This window comes from Coenobita brevimanus, chromosome 80, assembly GCF_032717465.1.
Source record: "Coenobita brevimanus isolate Jiangsu-jjx chromosome 80, ASM3271746v2, whole genome shotgun sequence".
NCBI classification, from domain to species: domain Eukaryota; kingdom Metazoa; phylum Arthropoda; class Malacostraca; order Decapoda; family Coenobitidae; genus Coenobita; species Coenobita brevimanus.
In genome coordinates this window covers 34,308,563-34,332,337 of record NC_137033.1, presented here as the reverse complement: position 1 = coordinate 34,332,337, position 23,775 = coordinate 34,308,563, and positions in this window count along the sequence as shown.

Sequence of the window (23,775 nt, the reverse complement as noted above, 5' to 3'; positions counted from 1 at the left end):
CAGGAGGGGCTACGAAGCAGGGGAAATAGGATGAAGGGAGTGAGCGAGCATTATCCTCTCCCTCCCTCTCTCTCTCTCTCTCTCTCTCTCTCTCTCTCTCTCTCTCTCTGACTTGGAGATGCGCAAATTACAGAATGGTATAAAATGAAAGCAGTGAAAAGAAACTGAACTCCCATTTCGACCGGCTTTGTCTGCCATATTAAAGTCACTACCACCCCTCCAGTTTATTCAGCTGGAAAAAGTCCTGTTCTGAATAGGACATACTAGTAGGGATTTTTGCAGTGAATAGCGTAAAATGAGATGACTCTACTCTGAGTTGTTGTTGTTGTTCTTGATCAGCATCCATCTGTCTGGCCGAGCAGTCCCAGTATCTGCAGGCAACAAATCGTTCCTGTAGGGCCGGCCCGTGCAGTGAACTGATGTTCCTTTGCAGCTGACAGTGCCTCGCCATAGCGAGGCGGGGACGCCACAGCGAGCCGCGAGGAAAAGTGTGGAGGTTTGGTTCTTGGGTGAATGTCACATTGGCGTCTCTCCTCCCAGTTAATAGGGGCACCATAGCAGGCTCCACTTCACCCGTCATCTGACTATATGGCTACCACCCAGCGTTACACATGGTTTCCTGAGTTACAGGACACTATTTGGTTGCCACTCAGTGTAGAGCTACCTGATGTGGAAAGATAGTAATAAAAAGTGCTAGGAAGGACAGGAATATATATGATGGGAGGAGGGAAGACACAAATGTAGAGTGAAAAGGGGAATGAAAGATGCAGGCATCACTACATCCAGTGAGTGAATGATAATTGCTACCACCTACCACCTTGTCTACACTGAGTGACAACCTTCCCCCCCAAATTTTCTGCACTGGCTGGTATCCATATCGTCATCAGATGGATTCCTGGTCGTCCAAGGGTGGTTGTGGTTTAATGCTCAAATAATGCCACTTCTGGCGAATGCCTGGTCACCTTTTTCTTTAACATTTGAACTGAAGAGCCTACCCCTGGGCACATGAGCACCTGATGTGGCACTGAACGACTGGACGATGGATGATGGGTATTGCTTTGTGTTATAATGTGCTAATTTCCTGTCTCTGTATTATCTATTCCTTTATTATCCCATTATGAGCTTAGCGGCCGTGGCTGGGGACATTTAACCCAGTCAGTCCGTTGACATTCTAAATATAAATGTTTACCTCCTCCTGGCAGGTATGTTTAGCTTGGGAAAAAAATTCGAACAGAAGATGATGGATATAACCTTCATTTATCTTTTTACTGTAACAGGTCTTTCTTATTCTGAATTAAAATCACTTGAAAGCAGCATGAATAAACCAGTAAAAGACCGAAATGAAGGTGTTAGGACGAAATTAACCAATGGCTTGGCCTAATTCTATGAAATAAGGTGAACCAATAAAAACAATATCATTAAACGTCGCAGACTAGGTTCCAGACTAACAGCCATATAGAATCGCCGTAAAGACGCAACTAAGGCGGCCTTCCCTCTGGTCCAAAACCCACCACGCTGCTGACTCCACAGGTTTAATCAAACTCTGGTCGTTTGTAGAGAAATAAATTGAATTCATGGTTTCCGTAGCGAATCCAAGCGAGCCGAATGAAGGCTCGCTTTTTTCTGTAATTCGAGAATGATATTGGGTATTAGTTTTATTGGATTAATTCGTGGTAGTGATATGATTAATCCTTCACCATTTATCCACAATATTAATTAATTTTTAGGAGTATGGGGAGGAATGTTTCAGAGACGCACACCATAAATCACATAGCCTGTTGAGAAATTTTCAGTTTGTTCTTCGTCTTCATCTAAGAGTTTCAGTCAATTTGCACTTAGCTTTCTTCACCTTTGGTTTATTAACAGTTAACAGTTTGAGTCCTTTAAAGAAGTGCATGATTATGGTGAGTAATGGTGCGACTGGTCACATCCAAGTACCATATTGGGTTTGTTTTCACCTGACGGAGCCGGATCACTCCAACTAAAAATTAAATTCGATAAGCCTTTGTAATGCGATAAAAATGAGTCTCCTTGGTTACTCTCCATATCGACCCATCGTTATGACTACAGTTTGACTATCGACTGAGCTGAATGAGGGTGGAAATATAGTGTGTGTCGCGTATTGGTATTTCAGCGTGTGTGAGTCAGTGCAGCACTCCCTCGTATATTCGTATCATATGGGATCGACGCCAGGGAGCCGCACATCCCAAGCGATCGACTGGACCGTGCTGGAAACGTGATATGGACGACTACAGGATGAAGCTTCGCAATATCTCAGCCTGATCTTACGTAGAAGAAGAGGAAGAAGAAATGAAGACGAAGACGAAGAAGAAGAAGCAGAGAAGGAGGAGGAGGAGGAGGATTAATGCCTACCGATTATCCTTGGGTTGATAAGGCAGGCAATCAACTTTTGCCAAGGCTCAGTTTTCCTCTAAAATACTGTATGACACATAACCATCCAGTTTACATTAATATCCTCATTTGTACCGCTGAGTGAACAGAAAGAAGAGGGAAACAGGCTTTATCCAACAGTCTAACCAGTTTGAACACAGAACTCAAGATCTTCTATAACAGTCTAGCGAGATAGATTTGCTATCACTGCATTACCAGGTCCCCATTACTAAGCGAATGACATCAGCAGTCCCCAAGTCTAAGATTCGAAAGCAAATAAGGAATGGTTATTTAAAGTGTTAGTAATTTATCCATAATATTCTGGTACATCTTAACACTCTTTTTGTAGTAATAATGTATACAGACTCTGACATTTTGCTTCAAGGTATGTTTGACTCTATCCTCAGTGTAGGAAAAGCTTACAGACAAATATGTCAGCAAAACTTACGGTATATTACGAGAGAAAAGAAAATGGTTTGGTCAACCTCACGGTCGCAGAGACGCAGTGTGACAGACTTTTAAAGTAATGTATCGTGGGAAGTGGTTAAAAAATTCAATTTTTTTCCTTGCCAAACCCAGACGATTTTATTCAGGTGAGCATGGAAAACTCACTTAATTCGACTGGTAAGCAACTGAGTTCCTTCGCATAGCTTCTCTCTCTCTCTCTCTCTCTCTCTCTCTCTCTCTCTCTCTCTCTCTCTCTCTCTCTCTCTCCAGACATTCCTTTCCGAGTTACGCATATTGTCATCCACTCTGCTTTTCTGGAAACTCTAACTTGCACATCACTTTCCTCATATAAACTTTTGGCAGTTCTCACCAAGTTTCCACAAATCCTATACATAATAAGCACCTTCCCACAACACACACTCTTCAGATCTGCCACACTGCACCTTTGAGCTTGTTGTTGTTGTTGTGGTTGTTATTGCCTGAGGTTTATCTGAATCGTGTACCCACTGGACTGCAGGTTGAAGTTGCCTCCTTTTCCGTCCATTGTCCTCATTTCAGGAGATACGGAGGGAGTTCAGGGACCTTTGTATAACCAGGAAGTTTAGCCGCCCAGTAATATCGCTGTCACCACATGAGGGCATCGCGCTTCAGTACCTCTGATTTTGTGAAGTTGACAAATGCCCTGTATTTACCATCGTAACCCTTTGAAGTCGAATACACCATTTCATATTATGCTTGCTACCACCAAGAAATCTTTGGACAGGGACTCTTTAGTTTAGTCTGTGCGCATTTAGAACTGAAATAGGGACTTTGATTTGTGAAGCAACGGCTGAGTGCCTAGTTTACATTAATATTTATTTGGCACTTTCCTTGCCAGTCACATACACTCCTGTCAGACCTCCTATCCCGCGTCCTAGAATTTGTGAAGTTAATAAACATATTTTTCTACTTGGTATAAATGTGGCTGACATGTTGTTGCTAATTTGCTTGGGCTCCTGTGACTGCATCTCACCTGATTATAATCAATTGATGTTAGCTGGAATAGAATGCTAGAGCTATCTCGACCACAGCAGAGTTAATGGTAGCAGTATTAACAGTCAGGTTCCTATGATACACGCAGCTGAATTTATTCGTATGGTGTAAGCAGGGACAGAACACGATATTTATCCCAACCAGATGATCGGTAAAGCCTGAGAGGAGTACAAGACGCTAGCATCGAAGTACTATTTTCCTAGAGCGACAATGCAACTCAAACGGAGGGAATGAAGTATTACCAGAAATGAGAACAAAGAGGCAGGATTAGCATGAATACATTGTACACATTCTAGTCTAAGCGGGCTTAATACTCATATCTCACTGTTTTGAGTGCAGAGTTGTAACAATAGATGAACACCTGAATATAACGCTGATCATGAAGAAGTGCTATGGAAATGATGTAGAGCTGTATCAGTATCTGTTTTGTTTAAACCGAAGGCCGACGTGAAATAAGCTGCTGAAAGAAGAAAATCTGGGACAAATTAAGGTGAGAAGAGTAGACCCAATCTGTTCTGTACTACTCACGAAGATCCTGTAGTGTATTAGTTCTGTCTGATCCTACGACAAACATCATATGGACCAGTGCAATTAAGAGGCAAGTCGAGTCATAACTATCGCTACACTTCACTGCGATAATTAAACAGTAAATAACGACGTTCGAAACCCAGCCCTGAGACCTTTGAAGACGAGCCAGCTTATCAGAATATTAAGTGTAAATGTTGTAACTGTTGGACTAAACATTCAAGCGATACTTTTGTCTGCAACTGTACCTGGAATAATTTCTTCATGATCGGAATAACTCAACGATTCAGTTACAGCTAACAACAGACGATTATATTCAGCTAAAAGTGAGAAATACTAACTGATGTGTTAATACTAGTAACGTGAACCTTTCTACTATCTGTGGCTTGCTTATGCTAAAAAAAAAAAAAATCACCAGGCAACAGCAAAAATAACCTATAAGACAATAAAGTATTAGAAGGGTTAATAACAAAAAAGTAAATAAAACTAAGAACTATTATTTGCCTACCATCATTTATCGTTTTTTTTTTTTTGCCCTAAATTGAAATGAACGTGAGTCCGGTCATCTGCTGAAGTTACTTTTCTCTTACAGACCACCATTCTTCTCCCGGGGAACAGGATGTGAATTGAGGGACGCGTTTATAACCAGGCAGTGGAGCCACCTGATCATATCGGTGCCACCGGGTGAAGGTGTCCCTCTCCAGCACCATTATTACAACTTACTTCATTACGTTAAATACATGGAGACGCAACAAACTACGCGCTGAACCATGCCTCTTGAATTAAATGACATACGGTATCATTGGTTTATTCTCGCTATCTTCGTACTACATTATTCAGCTCTCGAACTGTAGGATTCAGTTATGATTTTATTAACCCATTTCATTAACAACTGTATCTTTATCTTCCAGTTTACTAGCCTCACGTCCAGATGAGAACGAAGCCACGACGACAACGTGGGCGGATCCAGGGGTGTTGCCCTAGTTGCCCTGGCAACACCCCCGTGGATGGAAAAACAAACGTCTTATGCACAGGAATGGGTTGACAGACAGACAGACAGACAGACAGACAGACAGACAGACACTGCATAAAAAATCATTTTATAAAAATCGATCCTGCATATTCATTAATGGATGACGTGTGCAGTTTTCTAATGCGTTATCCAAATGAGGAATTATCCCTGTGAACCACAGTTGATCAAAACACATTTATTGGCTAAATGAATTAACTCATGTTTTATTACTTTTTGACATGGCAATGCAACAGATATTAATTTTTTATCTATTGAAATTTCTTCCATTATCATAGTACTTCAGGGTACCTCTTATTTCACACACACACACACATACACACACACACACACACACACACACACACACACATATATATATATATATATATATATATATATATATATATATATATATGGATCCTCTGTGGTACAGTGGCAGAGTGTGCGTCTCGTACACGGGTGAACCAGGGTTCGCGCCCCGCCAGGGTAATGTTCACCCGGCCACGTACTGCATTGGCGGACACAAGGGGTGCTGTGGTTGAACCAGTGTCGCTTACTATAAGTATACTTGCACCCAGTTGGCTTGCGCGGGCCGATTACACTTGGTTCGCAGACTACACACACATCCAAAGCCACTCCAACACTACATTTACACTTACAAGCACTTCTCACTCTATATACAATCTCTACCAGACAGCCTAAGCCACTTGGTAGAGATACATTGGCTGTATCATCCTGACTTCGGTCGGGATAGGCCGGTCCTGCAGTGGGTAGTCAAACGGCTGATGATATATATATATATATATATATATATATATATATATATAATCTGTAATGATTTTAGGCAGCTGGCCTCACTTCATTCTTCCTTACAAATCTCTGTATATGCTAAGATAAAGTGTATTAGAAATGCACTATTTGAACTCTACTTTTTTTTAATATGTATAAACACTGCATATCTTGCTTTTATTTGCCTATATGTACAGTTCATACATTTTTAATCATGGCGTAGTGTAGGGCAGGAGCCTTGAATTATTCCCGGATCAGCACCTGATTATAGGAGGTTCTTCCTAAGAAAAATATAATTTTCTGAAGAATGCAAGAATAAGCTATGAAACATATACATTTTTTTTTTAAAGGTTTAGCCATCACTACTTTCTCCCTAAGTGGGACAAATGTATCAGAGGTTCACCAACCAAGTGCTTAAATAGTGCCTGACTATTAGCCAAACACCGCCAATTTAACTATTTGCTAACTCTCTCCGAAGTGTCCTGGAATATTTATTTATTCATTTATTTATTTTTTTATTTTGCTGTGTGCATGCGTGTGGGTAATAATAATATAATAATAATAATAATAATAATAATAATATAATAATAATAATAATAATAATAATAATAATAATAATAATTCACGGTTTATTTAAGGCAAAGCAACATTAATGTTGAAAATATATTGTATATACCGGTAAAAGAATTAAAAACTAACATTAGTAAAAGGGGAGAACCGCCTCAAAAGTAAGTGTAACAGCCAAATTTACAAAGTGATAACTATGTTTAGTCAAGGAATTAGAACAAACAAACAAACAAAAATTCATTGTTGGTGTGTGTGTGGGGAGGGACGGAACCAGAAATGTGCTTCTCTCACTGCTGTTCGTTTTAAAATAATGGAAAAAGTGACAAAAAAAATCTTTCCAAAGGATAAAGTGTTTGTCGAAGAGCTCATGATGAAAACCAACTTTTATTTTACATGATTTATATAGTTGCTGGATTCTGGGAGGGAAAGGAACTTGATGATACAGTGGTTAGAACTACCTTGTATCGGTTTTATCAGCACGAGAAAACAAGGAGAGTTTTCGGTTACGTAATACGAACAAGAAGAGTAGGCAAGTCATTATACTTGTAAATTTTTTGGACATTAGTAGCCTAGCCTTGGGTTCTTACCAACAGGAATGGGCAAAACGGAACTGGTTGTTCCTATTTATCTGTTATCGAGCAAGAATAGGATATTGTGAACGAGATGGAGAAAGTGGGAGAGTATTTAGGGAAGGGCTGGGGTGTGTCTTGGGAGGAGGGATCGTTCCTAATCAAAGAACGATACACCTCGAGGTCTTTTAGTCTAGGCCACTCATCACAAGATGCAATGAAAGAAAAGCATCCGGGAGCAGAATGCCAATAGCCCGCCAGAATATCCTGTCGGCCAAGTCCAAGATTTTGGCTGTATCCTGATACCCTGCATGTTTCATGTTGATAGCTCAAGCCGTTCATGAGATATAATGGTCCTAAAGGCGAACGATAAAAACTGGTTGATCTTTGACAGCCATTTTGCTGACCTTCACCTTGACCCCGAGTGCTCATTCTCGACCTCGGTCGATTTTGGCCATATCTTGATACCCTGAAGGTTTCATATTGATAGCTCAAGCCGTTCATGGGATATAATGGGAACAGATACACACACACACACACACACACACACACACACACACACACACACAGAGGCGGGCAAAAAAATATCTCTCCGCCTTGTAAAAGGTGGACAATAATAATCAGGTACACAGTTAATATTACTGTCAATGATCAGGTTAATAAAAACAGAACGAAAAATTACGTATTTAGTGCGTGAAGAGCAAAAGATCGTATATTTTAAGCAACTTTCCTATATAACATTACTTAAATTATTGATTGTCCCATCACGACAACGTAAATTTATTTGGTAGTGTCATATATATATATATATATATATATATATATATATATATATATATATATATATATATATATATATATATATATATATATATATATATTTATATATATATATATATATATATATATATATATATATATATATATATATATATATATATATATATATATATATATATATATATATATATATATATATATATATATATATATATATATATTATCCATGATGGCAATGACAATTACTTTCTTTTGAAATATTCAGAGGTTGCTTCCTGGAAAAAAGATTTCTTTCTGAAGAGACTCAGATATTGCCTTGATCAATTTCTGTCACATTTCCACTGACCCTATCCTGTCTTTTGCAACTTCCTGACGAGCCTGTAGTGAAAAGAAAGTGAACGATTCTCACACTTCCATGTCTGAGATCATGGGTGCACATTGCCACCTTTGTCACCCTTCTGCCGATCCCTGAATTTTTACAATGACCTAATTTTATCAGCGTTTAACCTCATTTTAAGTAACTTTCAACTTACTTTTAGCAAATTCAACCTTACTTTGAGCACCATCTGACCTAAACTAACCTATACCTGACCCAAACACATCCACTGATCTTCCTTGCAGCAACACCGTTCTAAATCATGGCGAAGTTTCATTTAAGCAACCTAACCCCCGACAAGGATGTAACAAAAGATAAAGGGAACGTGTCGCACTAGTAAACCTTTGACATCCCATCACTTCACAGGGACCATGGCTTCATACAAACCCACTATGAACACCTCGACGATGACCCTATCATTAAAATTTGACAAAATTTGTTTGCATTTTTTATTTATATTACAATTGTGCGACTACTTATTTCATATGTAATATCAAGAGAAGAGTTAAACTAATATATAAATACTACTGCTACAAATACTATACTAATTACTACTACCACAATTAATACTACCATTACTACTATTGTTATGTCCGATTCTGGGCATAGATTTATAGATCCTACGCTAAGATCCAGCAGTCTTCCTATGTGCCACACCACATGTCATCACTGCGGCACTAGTATCCACTGTCAGTACTGAATACATGTTAGGTATTCGGGGAGGTTTTAATACATGTCGAGGAGTCAAATGCAAGAGCAGAAAAGTGTGCTTTAACGAAATTCAAATTACTAAACATTCTCAGCCCCCGCTTGGGACTGATGTCCAGTCCTTTCGGGCAACAATGAACTTCCCTGGCCATTCGACTACCACTTCTCTCCTACTCATCGTTCGACTATCAGCTTCCCCAGTACTAATTACTGTGACATTCTCTCTCTCTCTCTCTCTCTCTCTCTCTCTCTCTCTCTCTCTCTTACACTTCATCCAGAAATACAGATATTTCCCTTTAAAATCGACCATATTTGCCTATGCTTAACTGATATCTTGTCATGAAAGCTACCAACATCTCTGAAATAAACTGGAAAGAAAATAATCTTACGTACATGCCCTAGAAATGTATCATTTATTTATAACCGTAATGTTTGATGCATATCTCTCTGTATTGTTTAATAACGCCTTTCCCAACAATTTCAGGCCGCTATTTCTTATTCTCAGACGAGTACAACTGTCTGATGCGAAGAGAAAATTAAAAGTAACCCGATCAGGAGAGGTTTAATGAAGATTTTGTTAATTCATAGCTAGATAAAATCGTCTACAGACAACGAAAATTCTATGGTAGTAACCCTCAGACAAAAAGGGATAAAGGCTGCAATTGCTTGTTTGGCAAATGCAGACAAACAATATAATTAGTACTATGCCATATGCTGTGAGCTATAATTTCATCCATTCGTCCCATCCTTTGTCTAGTCCCGTACTGCCCCTTTAGTAAAAAGCTTTGCAGCCCCGAGACAGTGTGTGCAATGACCTCTGTTTTCACGCTGCCATGATCTTCTTTATGTAATCATTCCATCAATCAATCAGTCAATCTCTGTGGCTCTTATAATTTAAATTTTGTTGGAACTTCTTAACTCAGTAGATTGTCAGTCGCCAAGTTTTAGGTATCATGCCACTCACCCAACGAGGAAATTCAGTAAAATACGTTATTACTACTCAGATTGAAGTACAAGAAACTACATCCTGTGACGTACTTCTCAGTTTCTTTTGCTGCTTCCAGACGATTTTATTCATTTCAGGGGAGACCTTTTGCAGTGGAAGGGCAAATTCAGGCTATACCTAACTCTCCTGCTCGAAAAACACCCTTACGCAGAACAAAAACCGTCCAACGATAGTAGCAACAAAACGAAACCTTCCTCGTTTCCTGAAGTTGGGCCGCTTGCAAGGGGAAGCATAAAATCGGAAATGTTTTACAGGAAGAATAATTAAAGGCATGAATATAAATTAACTCAGTCAGAATTTTTCACTGCACAGGAGAGATCAAAGCCTCGCCTGGTGATCACAGTGGCGGGGGAGATGGTCACAGGACTTTCTGACTCAACTAAGTTTCTACAATATAAGTTTCGTAAAAGATTTCCTGTTATCTACTCATCTATAGGTATCCCCAAACCTTTTTTGGCCCATTTGCAGCATGGACAACAGAGGCTTGGCTACTCGGTCCAGACACTGAATGCAAAAGTGACCAGTTTTTACATTTTCTTAAAATGTATCCTACTCTGTCAGACCGTGACATAAAAATACAAGAAAACGTAGCCAGTTACCACAAAAAATAAGTTTTAAAATTCTTGGTAACACACTGGGCTCACTTGAATGATAATGACGCAGATAAAGAATACAAAAAAATAAAATAAAATAAAAAATAAAACGTATGCAAGGAATAACGATTCAAATTGCTCTGAATCTTCTGGCATTTCGCTGAGACTAAAACTTTGTTTAGTAAGGACCACAGAATTACCTATTCTGTATTATTCCCCCCATACCGACACACATGGCCTTCGGGAAGCAAATGCACATCTCATGGGGAAAATGACCATAACAACGTGTGGAAGAGTCTGGCATTTCCTGGAGAGTTGATAACATTTAGCAAAACTATGAAACTTGCTCTCATACACTCTCATACCAATACACATGGCTTCTAAGATGCAAATACTGAAGCTACAGAGAATACAGAACAAAACACCGGTATTCGTTACTTAATATACGTATTCCAATACCACCCATACACTTTGGGCACAGGAAAGCAACATTCTCGATTAAATAGCACTTTCTTAACCCCTAAACCGCGGGGTTGTTTTTGCCTGACTTGCATGTCTCGCGGGCATATTCGGGCTCCGACAGACTCTCAAAAAATATTTCCCAAAAATCAGTTATTAGTCCTAGAATATTATAATTAAATATGCTTATGGCACATATCTTCAGCTTTCTCCTGGGATGTTTGTTGAGCCTTCGTCGAGTACCGTAGGACTTGTGGAGACCTCTGAAGTTGGGTAACGAAGTCTCCACTTTACACTTCCTGACAACCCGTAATATGATTACCACAGCCTGATATTATAACTAGAAACACTATTCTATGATTCTCAAATAGTTTGGAATTAATACTCCCCCCAAAAAAAAACACTGTAAAAGCAATGAAAATTACGAGTGTGTATGACCTTCCCACTCGTGATCGTTCGCCGCTGGTGTTCTGTCATTTATTATTCATAAAAACACTCACAGTTTATATTTCTATTACTGTATAACACTTATATATATCTACAGTCTTTATCCATAAGTTTCCTTCAGTAATAGTAGTTTATTGTCACTGTAGCATTCAATTTCTCTTTCAGTAAAATACGTAGCATTCACTTTCTCGTCCTGTATACTAGCACTGAGAGTGAATCCGTCACTTTCATTTTAACTTTCATAACTCATAGTATTCATACATGCTAGAGTGAAACTTTCACTTTCATTACTCCTAGTATACAGTATATAGCCTACTCGTATTCTTATATTACTACTCATTTACATTTCTATTTACATTCTCTATTTTATTTACGTTATTTACATTCTCTATTTTATTTACATTATTTACATTTCCATTTTATTTACACTGTGTTATGCAGTCACTTGCAGTAACTTATAAAACTATTTTCCACTGTTCACTTATATTTACATTCATAGCTTTCACTTGCTGTTTACACATTATTTACATTTCCACTTGCACTATTTTATTCACCAGATAGATCGTAGTCACTGTCTGTCATTTTCATTGACAAATTAGCCAGTTCACGTTCCTCAGCAGTCACAGTCTTTTACCTCTTTCCACACGAGGTTTAGTAGGGGGTAGAGGTCACAGGGCCCTTTGCATGGGGCTAAAAAGTGGCAGAATTGGGCAGGCACGAATCCGACGTGCTTTCACCTTGAAAGACGACAGTAAACTGAATAAAGTGTGGTGGGTGGCCTGCCTAGGGGGAGTGCAATGCTGCCAATGTCAGCAGGTGAAAGCTGCTAATATATACGCTATAAAATGATTGGCAGGAAATCTAGACAATACATAATAAATTACGTAGTTCCAGGTGAATGTAAATATCACTTAGGCTTCTCCCTTCCTTATATATATTTTTATTATGAGAATAGATCATACGGCATATTTCAAGGGGAAATAAACAGCGAAAATTAGCGAACGAGTGCACGTGAGGTGTTGTCAGGTGATAATTAGCCAATTCCACGTGTATGGCACTATCACTTACCTTATTTCTTTCTTGTATATATTATTTGGTAGAAGAATAAGGCATAGGGCTTATTTCAATGGATGAAATTAGTGGAAAATTCCAGGGAAGATTTACTTAGCGTAGCACGGCAGGGCAGGCGAGAGGAGAGGGTAATGGAGGGGAGGTAGGGAGGGGAGTCAAGAACGGGGAGAAATGGCTAAATTGTCAACAATGGATGGGAGTACAGATGAGATTAGGAGTGCTGACTAGTGTTGGACATTGGCAGTACTGATAGATGATACAAGCCATCACTTGAAAGCCCAGGCGAATTCAAAATAACACAGAATCACAAAAGTGACGCCCCGCGGTATGATCCCTTGCTCCTAAGTGTCATGAAAGTGACGCTCGGCCACAATGGATCATACTGCGGGGTGTCACTTTTGTGATTCTGTGTTATTTTGAATTATCCCGGGCTCTCCAGTGGTGGCTTGTATCATCTATCAGTACTGCCAATGTCCAACATTAGTCAGCACTCCAAATCTCATCTGTACTCCCATCCATTGTTGACATTTTAGCGATTTTACCCCCTTCGTGACTCCCCTCCCTACCTGCCCTCCATTACCCTGTCCTCTCACCTCCCACGCCGCACTGCGCTACGCAAATTTCCCCTGGATTTTTCCACAGATTTCATCCATTGAAATAAGCCCTATGCCCTATACTTATACAAAATAATATATACAAAAAAAAAAATAAGGTAAGTGATAGTGTTATACACCAGAAATTGGTTAATTATCACCTGACAACACCTCATGTGCATTCATTCGCTACATTACCACGGTAATTTCCCCTTTGAATTATGCCTTGTAATTGATGTCTGTAATAAAAACATATATCAGAAAGGAAGGGAAAAGCCTAAGTGACATTTACATTCACCTGGAACTACCTATTTCTTTATGTATTGCTGAGATTTTCTACCTATAAAAAATTAGCATGTAAGTTAGCAGCAGTCAGCCTCAGTGTCATTGTCAACCCTTGCCTTCTCAGATAAGCTGCGGCAATTAGTTCCTTGTCCTCCGCTGTAGTGAAACCATGTCGCACTCGCACCCCGCCATTCCTGCCGCTTCTGCGCCCATTGCAAAGGGCCCCGTGACCTCTACCCCTAAGAAAAGTAGTGAGGGAAGCAGGAAAGGACTTAGTGACTCTGCAGTGGCACGTGCACTTGCAGAATTGTCCATGGTGATGATGGACAGTGATTCTGACGATTCAGGTGAATCGTGTGATGAGCCGGGTGAGGTAATCGTGCCAGAAAGTGCTAGTACGAGTGCTTCAGTGTTGGAAGTAGTCTCTAGCTCCAAGGGAAAGGAGCTGTTAGTGCAGCAAGGCAAGGAATTTGGGAAGGGAGTGAAAAGGCGGTGTGTTAGCCCCAGAACAATGCCCCCGCGTGACCCAGCCCGCCATGAGTCCCGAGTGCATTCACCTCCCCGTTCCCCAAGCCCCACTTCACTCATTTCTTCCTCATCGTCGGCTGAGTTATCTCCGGAGTCTTCGTCATCGGAGTACTAGCATCAACAGTGAAGGCAGGCCGTAGAGGAAGAGGTAAATCCAGGACTTTGAAAAGTAGTGTTGTTAGTAGGGTAAGGGCTGCTAGAGCTGTACGGCAACCCAGGGTCAGTGCAAGTGACCATGAACGAGATAAATCTGCCTCACAGCCAACCACCACCACCACCACCACCACCACCACCCACCCTACACCGCCACGACAGGAAATCCTGGTCGCCTTTGCGTGGACGGAAGTGTCAGATTTTGTGCCTGAAAATTTAGTATTTGATGAGAGCTCCTCAGGAGTTCAGCCTGGCTTCACTATTGACGATAATGCTGAGTGTGTGGACTACCTTGTGGCCTTCCTAGATGACGAAGTCATGCAGCACATATGTGATGAGACCAACAGGTATGAATCACAACGTGCTGCAAGTGGTACAGGTGCAGCCAAGATGCAACAGTGGTCCATGCTGGGAGTGCAGGAGCTGTATGTGTTCTTTGCCCTCATGCTTCTCATGCCACACTCCAAGAAGCATGAGTTGGAAGAATACTGGTCCATGGACCCCTTACTACCCTCACCCACCTTCAATAAGTACATGGCCAGAGATCGCTTCCGGAACATCATGGGAAACCTGCACTTTGCCAACAACGATGTACCTTCCCAAACCGACCCACTCTGGAAGATCCGGGAGATTCTGAGCAGAATGAACGATAAGTTTATGTCATTCTTCCACCCCTTTCAGAAGGTTATCATTGACGAATCCTTGGTTTTGTTCAGAGGACGTCTTTGGTTTGTTCAGTACATTCCAAGCAAACGCCATCGCTTTGGAATTAAGTTCTTTGTACTGTGCGACTGTAAGACGGGGTACATCCTTGACTTCGTCATTTATTCAGCCAGCACTGTCGATCTGGATAAAACACACCCCCTTGGCTTCTCAGGCTGTGAAGTGAAAGTGCTCCTTGAAAAGTATTTTGGTGGGAATCATGTGCTGTATTCAGACAACTACTATACAGCACCGAAACTTGCCAAATACCTTTCTGAGCACGGCATTGGCTCCTGCGGCACTGTCAAAAGTAATCGTGCCCACTTCCCCAAATTCACAGAGGCAGGAACCTCGCAGCAAGGAGACGTGCACCTATGCAAGTCTGAGAAGATGCTGGCAATACGGTGGCATGACAAGAGGGTCGTGCACATGCTCACCACCGTACATAAGGGGGAGATGACAGACAGTGGGAAGGTCGACCGTAGGACAGGCGAACCTGTGATGAAACCTGATGCTGTGTTGGACTATAATATCAACATGCGGCTGGTGGACAAGTCCGACATGATGATTGGCGAGATCGACTGCCTCAGGAAGAATACTAGGTGGTACAGGAAAGTTTTTCTGCATCTCATAGATATGACGATGCTGAACGCCTTCATCCTGTACAAGATGAAGGTCAAGCCACCCAAGTCCTTCTCCCTGAGGTTGTTCGCCAGGACTTGTGTCCAGCAGCTGCTGGAAAGATATGGTAGGGTGACAGCAGCAACTCCAAGGCGCCATCCAGTAACACTTCCCGACCAACTTGAGCAGAGGGCGTATATGGATCGGCACAGACTTGAGCTTATGCCTGCCACAGGGAAAAGGAAGGCTGCGATTCGCAGGTGTCAGGTGTGTGCACATACCACCCGCCGCACACCTGAGCACAAACGCACGTCTTGGCAGTGCGCTGAGTGCCAGGTTCCCCTCTGTGTTACCTGCTTCTTTGATTACCGCAGCCAGAAGCAGTTCTAACAGTGCAAGTGTGAAAGGAGAATAATGTGAAAATAATGTGTAAGTAATGTGTAAATAGCAAGTGAAAGCAATGGATGTTCAGTACATATGATTGAACAGTGTATTATAGTTTTATCTTACTGAAAGTGACAGTGAATAACATAGTGTAAGTAAAATAGAAGGGTAAATATTGAAAATAGAATAGAAAATGTAAATAGTAATGTAAGTAATTAGTAATATAAGAATATGAGTACAAATAATTTATGTTATAACAGTGAAAGTGAATCCGTGGCTCTCTATGTATTTTACTGAATGAAAAATTGAATGACTTCAGTGACAATAAACTAATACTACTGAAGGAAACTTATGGAGAAAGACTCCAGATACATATAAGTGTGATATAGTAATAGAAATATAAAGTGTGAGGGGTTTCATGAATAATAAATGACAAAGTACCAAGAGCGAACTAGCGCAAGTGCGACGATCAGACGTGCTCGTAATTTCCATTGCTTTCACAGTGTTTTTTTTTTGGAGTATGGATCCCAAACTACTTGAAAATCATAGAGTAGTGTTTATAGTGTTAATATCTGGCTGTGGTAATCATATTACGGGTTGTCGGGAAGTGTAAAGTGGAGACGTCGTTACCCAACTTCAGAGGTCTCCACAAGTCCTACGGTAATGGACGAAGGCTCAACAAACATTCCAGGAGAAAGCTGATGGTATGTGCCATAAGCATATGTAATTTTAATATTCTAGGACTAATAACTGATTTTTGGCAAATATTTTTTGAGAGTGTCGGAGCACAAATAACCTCACGGGACACGCAAAACATTGGTAAACATGCCCGCGGTGTAGGGGTTAAGGAGACAGACATGCATTTGGGAGTATCATGAAAATGACGAAGATAGTGAACTTCATTCACATCCAGGACCTTAAAAAGGCACGAACGTGCATCACAGCTGGTTCCTGGAAACCTCAAAACAATGGGCGAACCACAGCATATAAACGGAACTACTGATTATATACACCAACCCAGAGTTTAGCTCAGCATTTAGCACTTTAAAGCACAAACAACACAGTATATGGAGATACACACACACACACACACACACACATACACACACACACACACACACACACACACACACACACACACACACACACACAGCAACAAATTAAACATCTTAAATTATAAAATTAACGTACAGCTACGCTTCAATGCGAATCTTTCCTTCCTCCCCACTGGCCCTTCTCTCATAAACTCCTTTCTCTCTTCTCACTAAACTCATAATGAGGAGAGAGAGAGAGAGAGAGAGAGAAATCGAATAGAATCCAATGTGCGAACTAACTGGATAAATGTTTCATTACCTTTGATTTACACTGCAGTTTAAAATAGTTACATTTGACTCGCCATCGCAAAAGCAGATTACGTCAGGATCCTGCAGTATGTACAGTACACTACTGCATTTCCTAAACTGATATTTATTCTTACGCAAGTATGTTTTGGACGTAGCGTGATGCGTTCCACTGATTAATTGGTAGAAAATTAACTTCTTCATAATAGTTCCCATTTACTCAACTTGGGGAAGACTTACAAGTACGTATTTGTTTCACTATAGCGTGGCCTAAAACTGCCTCCCCTCCTTGAATGCCAAGTTGTTAAGAACGAGTTATCCCTTGATTATTATGCTAGTCATGCAGAAGTGCAATGGAATGGATGTAGAGCTGTAGCGTTATCATTTTCGACAGTTGAGTTACGTGATTAAAGCTGGAAAAGGACTAAAATCTGGGGTATACTAAAGTGCAAGGACTGTAATAATTAAAATTCCCATTTGTGCTGTCTTCACGTGTGGCTGTTTGTTGCCTTCTCTTTTATTTTTCCACCATCGCAATCACTATCATTACTAACAAGTGCTTGTTGGCCCTTCGGGCCTTCTCTCACTTGCTCCTGCGGAGGGCTCTCGCGCTGCGCGCTCGCTTCTCGTGCTTTGCACGCGTTTCCTTGTGCTTCTCCCTCGTTTCCTTGCGCTTCGCGCGCGCTTTGCAATCATTTCAGGAAATCTGAGTCTCGTTTATGCTCTGTTCTAGTTTAACGTTGTCACTATCGGCCGTCAAGGCGACATCGTAGGGCCCATGATGGTCCGTTTATGTGCTGTTCTAGTCTAACGCTGTCACTTGGATTTTTTGCAGTTAACCAATTGACTGTGTTATTTGCAGCTTTGGGAATGGAACCCAAGTTGTCCGAACGCAAGTCCGAGATATTAACCACTTGGCCACGGCAACCGACCGGGCGCTGGGAGCGGCGTTTTTTGGTCAAAGTTTGATCGCTCATTAAATATAGTAAAAGTTTTTCGATCGTAATGGGACCAAGTTCTTTCACATCAGCGAATTTTTTGCGATTTTTTTTGTCAATTTTGGTGCGATTTGAATGTGTAGGTTCGGCTGCCCAAAACACACACACACACACACACACACGGCTACTGCTATAGTATATTAGATACTGTCAATAACACTACCAATACAGTCCAATATTTCTATCACCTTCATGGCTTCAGTTACTGGTTCCACTACTGCACTACAAGTAATACCGTCACTACTTCCAATGTCACTACATCAAACCACACTAGTACCACCGCCACTGGTATTTTATTATGTAGCTATCTATTGCCTTGAATTCCACTCTAACACAATCGCTTTGTGATGGTTTTAGGGTGGAGTTACCTCTAGGTCCATCTAGGGTGGAACTGCCTCACTACCTTCATCACCACTGCCATCACAACTAAAACAATGATAACCACCACTGCTGCTACTACTACCAGTCACATACCACCATCCTCCTCCAGGAGCTACTACCACTACTACCACAATCCCACACCACTATAACAACAACTTCCACTGCTGTTAACATTACCCACAGCAACCACATCAACCAAAACTACCAGCACCGTTCCAACAACCACCCTCTCGGAACAGGGTGTGTGGCTGTACAAACAAATGCTAATTGCTCCATAGTCAGGTGTAAAAATAATGTGGTAAAAGTACTCTCTCTCTCTCTCTCTCTCTCTGTATGCTTATATAGGGGATACGGATGCACAGTTTCTTCAATGCAGCGACATTTTTTTCCCTCTCGTTACCTACAAACTATTTTATTCGGTTTCAATCAGGTCACTCCTTTCCAGTTTTCTCTGCCCTATTCAGACGATTTTCTTCAAGATCTGAGAGACTTTTCAAACTGAAGGGATTTGATATAGCCTCATTTTTCATCACTACTAGAAATCTAAGTTGAATAAAATGGTCCTTACTGCATGGAAGAATAATGTAAACAGTAATGGAGTAGAGGTGTTAACATTTCATCTGCTCTGCTTCTCACTCTCTTCTGACGGCTAATATTCCTAAGAGAAAGGTGTTACATGTTTCCTATCTAAAAATAATATTGTTTGATATGAAGCGTCTGAGAGGAAAGTATGTATGTCCTAAATGTGAAGGAGTTGCAGTGGATTAATAGGCAATTTTTTCCTACTGACTGTAAAATGCATCAGAAAGCAAAGTGACGGACATTCCCTCAGTGTATAATGGGCCCACTGGAATCGAAGGCGAATTTTTGTCGCTGACTGTATTCCAGTTGTTAAAGTCTATTAAGGAAATTATTGGTTCCATTGTTTGAAGGAGGCAGCCGCGGGAAATAAACTGGCTCTTTAAAATTACTATTTCTTCTCGAAAAGTGTTAGAAAAAGATACTTAAAGGATTTCGTCTTTGTTAATACACTAACATCTTATATTATTCACCCTTGTTACCTCAAGCCGATAATAATTCTTATTCCTGGATATTCCGCTCAGTGGTAGGTAATAAAGCCTCACTTAACCCACTCACATCGTGCATTTCATCCCTTTTGATTAAAATTGTCTAAAGGTAGCGATAATATAATTATGTAAACAGGTAATGTGAAGTACGCCATGAATGAAAAATATTTGTGAGGAATATATACGAGTATATAACTTATAAGCTGATTTTTTCCACAGAATGAAATAAACAATACTGCATTGTGGAAATTAGATTATAAACAAAATTATATTAACACCAATATACAGTAGGTACCGCCGGACTGAATATACTCAAGTATTTTAGGTACATTATAGAAGGGTATTCTTTGCTTGGCGTGTATGCTACTATGAGGAGTATCCTGATATAGTTGGCAATGAAAAGCACGTTTCTCTTAACCAGTAGATATCCCCAACCTCTTTCAGTTCAATTAAAGGCCATATGTAGTTAGAATGAAGGCTTCATCTGACGAGTAGCCAAGGATACTCAGTCTTACCTGAGGGCCTCCTCAGTAAGACTTACCGAATTTCATGCAATAGCAACATTGTATTCACGCTGGAGGGGCTCAGTCCCATCAGATGAGAATGCAAACACTATAGAAAAGTGTATGTGGATAAGATGGAGGGAGAGAGATGGACAGGGAGGTTGAGCATGGCGTTTAAGGACAGAGGAGACAGGCACCGATATATGACAGAGAATTGTGTGGGATGCATGATGGAACGCCTAATGAGATTGAGGACGAAGTGCAGGCAAACCCTTCATGACCACCTCCTCTGAGATTAAGGTCCCTGGCTATAGATACAGAGAGAGAGAGAGAGAGAGAGAGAGAGAGAGAGATTCATTAGCAATGTAGAATATAACTTGAGAAACATTACAGTACTCACTGTCAAAGCCATGTCAGTAATGTGAGGTGGCAGCGGTTTTAAAATCCCTTTGTTAAATAAGGAGGGAGATCCCTGGCGCAGCTCTCACAGTATCGAGCGATGTCAAGGAAGGAAGATGGAGCAGATGTCTTCTGTGTTTTTTCTCCCCAATGTGGGCCGGGTTAGTTCAGTTCTCTCGCTTGGTGTCATATCTCATATAGTGTCATTTCTTGCATGGTGGGGTTAAATTGTGTATTAAGTATTATGGTATCATGTAACTCATAGTGTCATTTGTTATTTGTTGTCACATTTCTTATCACTTAATATGGTGTCAAATATGCGTCATATCTAATATGATGGTAAATAAGTGGAACTTTTCGTATGGTGTCGCTTCTTGCGTATTATAATTTCGGTCACTGAGCAACTCTGTGGTGCCAGTTACGTTTTACTTCCGTCCCTGGTAGGGTCACTTTCACTCACCGTTGTCAGTATACCGATTTTATGACTAGATGAACATAGGCTGCCTCTCATTCAGTTATTTATTTTTTCTTTTTTGAGATCTTTACCAGATTTTCCTATAGTTTTAGAATTTTACTATGTCTTGAAGATTTTGTTACAGATTCTCTTGCTCAGTGATGTTTTAGCACTATCTAAAAATTTCGTAATGGTCACAGTATCAATTCTTTCAGGCTCCTATGACTCACCTGTAGTTGATTCAAATCTTCTCAAGACAGATTGAATATAATACCATAGAAAACACAGCTGTGCCAGGGCAAGATATCTTCGTTTTCATTTAGTGACATTTTTCTCGAGATCTTTAACATGTTTTAGCGACTTTAGCAATTTTGGCCTGTGTTGAGGACTTTTTACAGCTCTTAACATCTTCGCAGGGCCGTTCATACCACTATAGCCTAATTGATCTGATTTGCAGAGACGAGTCTTCAGCCCCTCAAAGATGGCAGCTGATTGGTTGTCAGAGCGTTTTCGTTATTAATGGCGCAAATTATTTTGTTTAATATATTGGTTTCAATAACCATTTGTTGATAAGAATGCCCAAATGAATTGTTATAGACAGTATAGTTATTTGCATACAATAAATAAAAAACGGGGCCTTAATAAGTTCATCAGATGGCTTTGATACGAGTGAAATTATGAATTCTCGGAACAAAACAAGTCCATACAAAGTGTTACGAGTACCTTGATTTGTTTTCTCTTGTTCAGGCAAATTAAGGCAAATTATGTCATTATTGCGACTTTATGTAAAGTATTAATTAGTAAAAGCATCGGAATTCCAATGAAAAGTGACTGGTTAACACGGGTGAAGAAGCTGTGTGTTACTGCCATTTTTAAATATCCCGCAGCCCATTTAGTATCACAGCTCTGATATAAGTTGTAACAATATATTCGAAATTGAAAAGATGGAAAACTTACTGATGATGCGAAACTAGAGAGCATACAAACTGATGCGACAGCAAAACACTCTCAAGTAAATTTGAATATTCGTCTGCTTATACTTAGTCAAGTGGGACATCTCATGAGCGGCCTAGCCCTCGCTCCCAGTCTATAATTCCTTAAAATTCAGGGAATATGTTATATTTCACTGCAGTTCCGATGTTTTACTAGGTTATATTTTACAAACTATCACTATAATGACATAATGTACCTTAATTTGCCTGAACATGAGAAAAAAAAAAAAATCAAGGTACTTGTAAAACTTTACCTTGACGTGTTTCCGAGATTTAAAAATTTCCGAGAACAAAAAAAATTCACGCGTATCTAGGCCATCTGATAAACTCAGTAAGGCCCCGTTGTTAAATTAATGTATGCAAATAACTATACCGGTATATAATATATTATTTGGGCATTCTCGTCATCAAACGGTTGCTGAAACCCGTATATAATAATAATTTGAAAGGCGTCACTAATAATGAATACATCTGGACAACTAATCAGCTGCCAGCTTTCAAAAGCTTAATGCTCGTCTTTTTGCGGATCAGATGAAATAAAGATATAGGCGAACAAGCGACCGCCTAGGGAGGCATTGACTACGGGGTACCAATTCCGTCAAATAGGACAATATTCGTGTAAATTCCTTTAGATTAAGCATCCTTTAGGTGCGACAACAACAAGCATTTTCCGGAAAAGGTTTGCATATCTTCCAAGCCTTAAGTGTATTAGAAATCAATGGAGGCGAGGACATCATCACATTCGCCTAGGGCATCAGATTCTTTTGAACCGGCACTGTACTTTTTTTTTTTTTTTTTTTTTTTGAGAACAAGGCAAAAGAGATTTTATGAAACGAGAACATCTGTTGGAGCCACCCTGTCCGTCTCTGTCAATAAAGATTTTGAGAAATGACGTGCATCACTTCTTTAGATTTTAACGACGCTATCGATCCCACACCACATCAGACCACATCACACATTATAATAGACCTTACCGCTCTCACAGAAAACCACACAAAATCACTCTCATATACCACACCACACACCACCAAAAGCAAGATTCACACCTGCTCGTGGGAAGCTTGTCTCCATGTAACATCAGCAGATAGGCAGTCCTTTCTCTGCCTCCACCTTCACTTTTCACTCCTACATTACAGGGACGTCTTTTTCGCTTTGCTTTATCCACCACCTGACTAATATATTTAGCTTTGGGGAGACATCACAGCGCAGGAGCTCCTTAGGTCGTTCCTTACCCCTCCACTGAATGAGGTTTCCTAAGGTTAAATATTATCGACTCGAGCAGAATATAATGAAAAATATGTTATCCGACGATTAGATGCTATAAGAGTAGAAAAGTTGCTTAAGGCAAAGGATGAGAGGAAAGCTGAAAGATAAAAGTTTGTGAATAAGGGTGCAACTAGATTCTCTTAAAAATCAAGTGAGTGAAAGGTGTAAGAATGCATTCAGCGCTTTGCGTGACGTGTGTTAGAGGGAGGACGTGAGTGATATGGAGTATGAGAGGTCCAGCAGCAGTGTGGGTGGTGTCTGACCATCCTGACAGGCCACTGGGGCTACACGAGTTAAAGGTTTCACTACGGTAGTCTCTTTTCTTCTCTCGCACTTT